The sequence below is a fragment of the Erinaceus europaeus genome, chromosome 12, assembly GCF_950295315.1.
Source record: "Erinaceus europaeus chromosome 12, mEriEur2.1, whole genome shotgun sequence".
NCBI lineage: Eukaryota > Metazoa > Chordata > Mammalia > Eulipotyphla > Erinaceidae > Erinaceus > Erinaceus europaeus.
In genome coordinates, this window is record NC_080173.1 from 72,677,353 (window position 1) to 72,686,617 (window position 9,265).

The following is a 9,265-nucleotide window of genomic DNA, read 5'->3' on the forward strand; positions in this document are numbered from 1 at the left end:
AAGAATAGGAAAGCTATCAGGGGAGGGGATGGGATAGAGTACTGGTGGTGGGAATCATAAATACAAATATAGTTGAGCTTTGGCAGGCAATGCATTGACTAGAACCCATCTATGGCTCTCAGTACATAATAACCCAGAGAACAGTTATTAAAGACATACTGGATGCTTTCTCTCATTTGAAATTCACCTGTCTCCTAATCAATTTGCTTTGCCAACATCCCCACTGACAGTGGGGTCACTGGGCAGAGAATGTCTGAGGAGAAGAAGGGGAGGTGATAGGTTTGAGGTTAGGTCAACAGTGGCATCAGAGGTCTGTACTCTCAGACTGCACTGTCTGTGATGTTGAAATGTTCCAGGGCAACTTTTTCCTTCTTTCTAATAGAAATGCATCTTGTTAAAACGGGTGAGAAGCCAAAATATAAACCCATGTATCTCCAAAATCCAAGTCCTTTTTATCTTTCTAGGCTGTCTGCAAAGATCCATAAGTGACTGTTGGCAAATTAAAAAAAAAAAAAAAAGGCATAGCGCAGCGGGTTAAGCCCATGTGGCGCAAAGCACAAGGACCAGCTTAAGGATCCCAGTTCGAGACCCAGGATCCCCACCTGCAGGAGAGCCACTTCATAGGCGGTGAAGCAGGTCTGCAGGTGTCTCTCTTTCTCTCCCCCTCTCTGTCTTCCCCTCCTCTCTCCATTTCTCTCTGTACCATCCAACAACTATGACAGCAATAACAACAACAACGATAAACAACAAGGGCAGCAAAAGGGAAAATAAATAAATATTAAAAAAAAAATTTGTGATCCTCTTAAATCAACCCCCATCCCTACCCCATTGTTGAATGAGGATATTTTTCTTTTCTTTGATTTTCATTTTTTTCTCCTAAACTTTCACTGGGACTCCAAGTCTATGTGATTCCACTGTTTCTGGCATATATTTATTTATTTGAGTCAGAAAGAGAGAGAGAGAGAAAGAGACACCTGCAGCACTACTTCACTGCTAGTAAAGATTTCCCTCCCTGCAGGTGGAGACCAGGAACTTGGGTTTTTTGTTCGTTTATTTGTTTTGCCTGGGCTTGAAATCTGATATGCAGGTGGATCCTAATTATTGTCTGGGGAGGTGGTGTCATGGCTGGCAGAAGAACCAGAAAGCTGAATCACGGAGAGAGTAGCTCCCAAATATGATAAAGGTGTATAGATATTGTTGACTGTAAACCCTATGTATTTGATGTGATCTGGGGCCTATATTCAGCTCAGGAACCTATGTGATCTCTGCATCCTTGTAGATTTGAGCTCACATTCTGTGGTCATGAGTAGGAACATTCCAAGCTGCCCCAATATCAGGACCCATCTTCCTCAGGTGTAGCATAGAGTATGTTGTCCAGCCTCCCTTCAGAGGATAGAACATTCTCTACTGTTGTTGATCCAAGTTGAGGGCAAGGTCCTATGGGGGCCCACACAGGGATCTATTGTGTTGTTCCTGCTAGGAATGACCGGTAACAATGGAACAATGGAGAGAGGGATTTATTTGAGGTCTAGGCCCATCATGTCTGTTTGGGAATCTCAGGACTCCCTGAATAGGGTCCCAGCTGGTGGGGTGGCCTGATAGTGACTAAAGAGTCATCATTAAAGTATGCCAGTCTCTCACCCTTATTCAGCTTTTGCAGTCCTTTCTTTGATAAGGATATCTTGGGAGTGAGTGAGGGAAGTATAATAGGAAGCAGATGAGGAGGGTATCTAAGTCTAAGTAGACACTATTTCATTATGAACTTTATATTGACTCACTACAAACTACTGTGTATTTTTGCTTTCAGGTATATATTTTGCCCTAATTTATGGGTATATGTGAACATATGCTCTATATTATGGGACCTGGTCTATCTCTAGGTTTTGAGATTTTTGTTAGGAACTGAACCTCCTATGAAAGGAAAGGTCTCACCCGAGTAGTAAGGGTGAAGGGTTGACATTCCACGCCTGACATCTCTGGACACAGTTTGAAGTGAAGCATGCTGAGGTGGTACTCCTTGCAATGATAAGGTTGGGACTGGCGGATGCAGTATCATTTGGTATGATTTGAGAGAAGCACGAAGGAAAGTGAGCCCCACCCTAGAGGTTCCAAGACTGGGGGAAATCTAGGCTCTAAAGAGGAGGCAGGAGGTTCCTGCTGTCTTAGGGTTTAAGAAGGCAATAGATAGCTATTGCTATAATCACATTATTTGGTAATTAGGTTAACTTTGAAAAATCCCTTTGTTAGGATTTGCTGTACCATACATAACGTCACCATAATTTATGTCCTTTGACATTATTTGTATATAGCTGTGCCACCAGTTGCTTCTGTTCTCCCTGGTCTAAGCTTTTAAGAGAGTCAACATATCAAAGACTCAGCCTATGTATTAAAAAGACTCAGTCTGTGATACAAAAGGTTTGAGACATTCAATCAATTTTCCTCCTCATATTAATTATATAGTGATTTATATGACTACAAATTGGTAGCCGTGTACATAAAAGCTTTTTTTTTTTTTTTTGGCCTCCAGGGTTATTGCTGGGGCTCAGTGCCTACACCATGAATCCACTGCTCCTGGAGGTCATTTTTCCCCCTTTTGTTGCCCTTGCTGTTGTAGCCTTGTTGCAGTTATTGTTGTTGATGTCCTTAGTTGTTGGATAGGACAGAGAGAGAAATGGAGAGAGGAGGGGAAGACAGAGAGGGGGAGAGAAAAATAAACACCTTCAGACCTGCTTCACTGTGTGTGAAGCAATTCCCCTGCAGGTAGGGAGCCAGGGGCTCGAACAGGGATCCTTACACTGGTCCTTGTGCTTTGTGCCACCTGCACTTAACCTGCTGCGCGCTACTGCCCAACCCCCGCATTTTTTTTTTAACCAGAGCATGCTCAGCTCTGGCTTATGGTGTGAGGGGATTGAATCTGGGACTTTGGAGCTTCAGGTATGAGTCTTTTTGCATAACCATTATGCTATCTACCCCTCTAGCAATTATTATTTTAATGTGGCCCTCTCCATTATTGATTCTCCACCAGGGTCCTGGCAGCACCTTTGGGGGCAGGCAGCTTGGTTCCAGAACTGAGTCTGAGCTCTCCTGTTGGCTCCAGGAGACCCCTGTACAGGCAAGTTAAAATGTGTAGTGAGAGACCAGACCAGACCCCACTGTGGGCTTGCAGGGTTGTTCCCTTTGGGAATGAAGAAAGACTGTCACTGATTTCTTTTTTAAATTTTTGCCACCACCATTATCATTGGGTCTTGGTATTTGCAGGGTTCCACCATACTTGGCAACTATTTTTTTTCCTTTCTTTTTTTTAAACTTTTTTATTTTAAATTTATTCATTTATTCCCTTTTGTTGCCCTTGTTGTTTTATTGTTGTGGTTATTATTGTTGTTGGATAGGACAGAGAGAAATGGAGAGAGGAAGGGAAGACAGAGAGTGGGAGAGAAAGATAGACACCTGCAGACCTGCTTTACCACCTGTGAAGGGATGCCCCTGCAGGTGGGGAGCCAGGGTCTCGAACCAGGATCCTTATGCTGGTCCTTGCACTTTGCACCACATGCGCTTAACCTACTGCACTACCACCCAACTCCCTCCTTCCTTTTTTTTTTTTTTTATAGAGGGACAAAGTGAGAGAAAGGAGAGACACCTGCATCATTGCTCTACTGCTCATGAGGCTTCCCCCCTGCAGTGGGGATCAGGGGTTTGAACCTGGGTCTTTGCACATAGTATATATATGCTCAAACAGGTGTGCCACCACTGGGCTCCTCCCTTTTGTTCATTAGTTTCTTTTCTATTCTTGGGTAATCGTTGAAATATTTCATGATGAAAACTGAGAGGGAGATAGGAAAAGCAAAGAGCTGGCAGATTTTTGTATTATTATTATTGATTTAATAATGATCAACAAGACCATAGGGTAAGAGGGGTATAATTCCCACCACCAGAATTCTGCATCCTATCCCCTCTATTGAAAGATATTCTTTCTTATTCTTTATCCCTCTGGAAGCATGGACCCAGGGTCATTATGGGGTGCAGAAGATGGAAAGTCTGGCTTCTGTAATTGCTTCTCCACTGGACATGGGCGTTGTCAAATCGATTCATACTCCCAGCCTCAGAGCAGAATTTTTAAGAAAACAAAAACAACAATTTCAAACATGCCATAGCACCAATATGGGTAACAGAAGAAGCAGTTAGCCTTCCTCACTGATCCTTATGGGCTTTCTCTGGCTCCTCAGCTTGGCATTCCAGGGGCCAACTCAACACAGAGACACACATTCAAAACAAAGGATAGTGCTGCCCATATATGCATCCTCCAATGACTGAAGACCACACACACGCTAGAAGCATGCTCCAGTCACACTCCACTTTACAAAGCCAAGCCTGCCCAAGCCCACAAAGCACAAAAATTCACTTCAGGTTTTAAGGCACCATATGATGAGAACTTCAGATTCTCTCGGTAACACCTGCAGAGATGGATAAAGACAGGCCAGGCTTCTCTTGGGAACCTACTGTTAATTCAACAAAAATTTATTGACTTTAGTTCGAGTCCATATTTAATGCTGTCAATTAGGATTAGGTTCTACCAAAAACAACTAGAAATCCAAATAGCAGTGGCTTAAACAAGATGAGAGTTTATTTCTATCTCAGCTAAAATAAATTCAGAGGTAGATAAATCAAAAATGAGTGAAGGCTCAGTCATTCTTTGGGTGGGTGTGGTTTTTCCTGCTGTTGGAAATAACAGGTAGAACTCTGGGTATCACATCTACCTTCCAGCCAGCAAAATGCAAGAAAGGGAGGAGGAGAAAGACCTACATTGTCTCTTGTTTTGTTTTATTATGGTGGTGCTAGAAATCTAACCCAGGATCTCAACATATACACTGTGTTATTGAATCACCACCCCCTCAGTCCATTTTTTTATTTTTCATGTGTATATGAGAGAGATAAGTACTGTTATGCCATCCATGGCATTCTCTTTGTTGTTATGATATGGTGCCAGGGAATCTAACCCAGGGTCTCTCTAATAAAAAGTATATGCTTTGCAGGGGGTTGATAGCATACTGATTATGCAAAGAGACTCTCAAGGGGCCTGGGTAGTAGCTCAATCTGGTTTGAGAGCACATCTTATAAAGCTCAAGGACCAGGGTTTGAGCCCTAGTCCCCAACCGCAGGGGGAAAGCTTTGTGAGTGGTAAAGCCTTGCTCCTGCAGCAAGAGAGACACCTGCGTCTCTCTCCCACCCTATTTCCCCCTTCTCTCTCTATTTCTGGCTGTCTCTATCCAATAAATAAATAAAGATAATACCAAAAAAGAAAAAAAATATATTCTCATGTCTGAGACTCAAAAGTCCCAGGTTCTATCCCCTGCACCACCATAAATCAGAGCTAAGCAGTGCTTGGTAAAACAAACAAACAGCAAAAGACAGTTCTGCAAAGCATAGGCTATGCTGCTGAGCCAGGAGTCTTCCAGTAAACATCCCATGGTTTTTCCACTAGCATCTCATTGACCACAAGAGATTCAAATGACCACACTACATGGACAGCTAGGAATCTAATCATTGTCTGTGAAACCATGAACTCAGCTAGAAACCAGAGCTTCTGTCACTAAAGAAAGAGAGACCAGAGATCAAAGAAGATAACTTGCAATCTCTGTCCAGGTCACCAATTTACTGTTATCTTAACTAGGTGCTGTCACTTTTTTTTTTTAATTATCTTTATTTACTTATTGGATGGAGACAGCCAGAAATCGAGAAGGAAGGGGGAGATAGAGAGGGAGAGAGACAGAGAGACACCTGCAGCCCTGCTTCACCACTCGTGAAGCTCTCCCCCTGCAGGTGGGGACTGGGGGGCTCAAACCCAGTTCCTTCAGCACTGTAACATGTGCGTTCAATCATGTGTGCCACTGCCCAGCCCTGGTGCTGTCACTTCTTTGTCTTTCAGTTAATGCATTGAGCCATCACTACAAGATCCTTTGCAAATGTGAAATTTTGTTCTATGTCAAAGTTTTATATTTATATAGTTCACTGATTCCTAAGATGGAAAAAGCAAAGTAAAGGGAACTAGCATTTATTACTTATTTTTGAATGATCAACACTTTCGCCACCTATCTCTTTTAAATCTCATATCAACTATAAGACATAGTATGTACAACTTCTTTTTACTGGTGGAAAAATCAAAGTTCAAATAGGCTAAGCCACTCTCAAGCTCACACAACTTTAAGCGATATTACTAGGATTTGAGCCTGGCCCATGTTCCTGTATTATACCATGCTGCCAATGACTGCATCTGGAAATAGGCAAATAGAATCTCCTATCATAGCACTGGGCAGATTAATCTCTTTGTGACACGGTTTCTTTCATCTGTGAAATCAGACTAACAATGACACTATGCTAGGGGGGTTATTCATTTATTTAATCTACCTCTCTATAACCAGCTTGCCAAATCAAATGCAACTCCTGTGGCTGGGGAGGTGGTTCAGGGCTTCTATGTGTGAGGCCCTGGGTTTGATCCACAGAACTTTTTTTTGCCTCTAGGGTTATTGCTGGGCTCAGTGGTGGCACTTCAAATCCACTGCTCCTGGTGGACATTTTTTTCCATTTTATTGGATAGGACAGGGAGAAATAGAGAGGGCAGGAGATAGAGAAGGGGAGAGAAAGACAGACACCTACAGATCTGTTTCACCACTTGTGAAGTGAACCCCTGTAGGTCAGGAACAGGTGGTTCTTGTGCTTTGTACATGTGTGTTTAATCCGTGTGCCACCATCCAGCCCCCACAGAACTTCATCTCCAAAGTTATGCTCTGGCACTTTTTTATTAGAGCAAATGAGTATTTGTAAAGCATTTCCTTAGTTTGTAGAAAATTAAATGAGCAAACACAAAGTACTTAAACAGCGCCTAACATGTAGTATTGTATAAGTGCTAGCTATTGTGTTTGTGATTGAGAGGTAGCGGGAGGAAGAATGAGAAACAATCATTCCTCAATAATCCTTGATGTTCCTGAGGATGTTCCAGGAAAGAACAGTCCAAATAATTGCTGGAGGAGAAAGTAATGGCTGAGTCAAGTCTTAAGAGAGGATTGCAAGTCGAGTCTCTCTCCAACAACACCACTACATATTCAAGTAGCATCTCAGTGTGGGGGAGGTCCTCGCTGGGCACATACTTAATGTGAATATGTTTCAGGAAAGACATAGGAATGAACAACTATGAGAATGAATTTTGCTGTTAACTGGAAGGAAGAGGACAGTATCTCTGTGTCAGCTGCAAGCTTCTCATGGCACTAGAAGCTTTAAAAGAAGGCCTCCTAACATACAAAATAACAAAAACTGGGCTAGTTGGTGGTGCACATGATAGAGAGCACACATTACCATGTGCAAGGACCCAGATTCAAGCTCCTGGTCCCCACCTGCAGGGGAGAAACTATGAGTGGTACAAGTGTCTCTCTCACTGTCTTTTGCTTCCCCTCTCAATTTATCTCTGTGGTCGCACACCTGTATGAGTGCATATGTTACAGTGCACAAGGACTCAAACCTCTGATCCCCACCTGCAGGGGCAAAGCTTCATGAGTGGTGAAACAGGGCTGCTGTCTCCCTGCCTCTCTATCTAGCTCCCCTTTGCTCTCAATTTCTCTGTCTCTATCTAAAAATAAAGTATTTATCAAAATAAAGAGAAAATTTTTTTTTAAAGCACAGGAACTCGGGCCCTTGGCCTGTCATGGAGCTTATCAAGCCACATTCCAGAGATTCTGGTTTAGTATTCACAGCTGGCAACCAACCAGCACCCAGTCCCACCTTCTGAACATTGTCCTCAAGCAGGGTTCTTTCCTTGTGTATTTAAGAAAGGGACAGCTGCACAGGGTCACATTCACAGGTCTATCTTGCCAGGGTGCCACAGACAAATGGAGGTCAGAGGAGCAGGGTCATCCTCCTCAATGCCAGCCACTCCTGGGGAGGTGTACCTCATACTCTAAGGTACCATGAGCAGGTCCAACCTGTACAACCATGGGTAAACCATGGTATGGAGGCAAACAACTAAAACTGAGACTGGAGAGTCTTGGATTCTCCTTCCAAATGTGTACTAAGCCATTGTGAGCATCAGGTTAATGGTAGTGGTCAAAGTCATCTTGTGAGCTCATTCAGTAGTTGTGGAGCCAATTAAAAAATGGCTATAATGCAACCCAGGAGGTAGTGCAGTGACTATAGCAATAGTGACTACAGCATGAGGTCCCAAATTTTATACTGGCATTGTATATTTCATAGTAATGCTCTTTGGTTCTCTCTCCCTCCCTCCTTCTGTGTGTGTGTGTGTGTGTGTATGTGTGTGTGTGTGTGTGTGTGTGTGTGACTGCGCACACACACACAAGAGCAGTAGAACTCTCCTAAACTGTGAGGATGCATTCCCTAAGAAGCCAGATGACATATTTTTCTGTACTAAGACTGTTATGTGCTTCTGAACCTAATGAGTTTACCTCTGAGTTTTGTTTCACACTAATTATGTTTTTGTGGCTTTTGGTTATACCTTTCACTTGATGACAGATATTAGTATCATGCTCCAAGCTCCAGTGAGATCAAATCAGTGGTACAGACACACTTAGGTCCTAAGCTAAATGTAAAACAAATAACACGGCAGGGGTAGACAGCATAATGGTTATATAAAGAGACCCTCATGCCAGAGGCTCCAAAGTCCCAGGTTCAATCCCCCTCACCACCAAAAGCCAGAGCTGATCAGTGCTCTGATAAAAATAAAATAAAATAACATGTTTATTCATCTACTCTGGTACATTTCAGCTTTTAAACTACAATCATTCCTGTGATGTGCACAGCAGGGTTCAGCTCAGTTGAGAGGATTAGCGGGAGTTCCTAACACCCAAATCTAGATCTTGGAGCACATCTGTCTACCACACTCCAAAGCTCACCTGCAGAGATGTGACCAGGCATACAGAGCAAATAGGCACACAGGGGAAGGATGCAGACCTCTAGAAGGCAGTGCTATCCTGGACCAATTCTGCTCCACCATGGATGGGTGGCAAGGGAGGAGGAAAGAAGTCACTGATTTGATTGCTGCTAGGAGTCACAGTGGTCTTGTCCATCAGTAAGGATGAGTCAATGGTATCAGCCTCTATCCAGCCAGTTGAGACACTCATCTTCCTGGGCAGAGTAAAGAATGGCATGGAGAGAGATACTACACATACTCTCACAGACCTTGATCATGGGAAGAATATGTTTGATGGAAATTTCTAGAGAAACATGAGAAGAGGAAACAGTATTCCCTCTTGCCCAACAATAT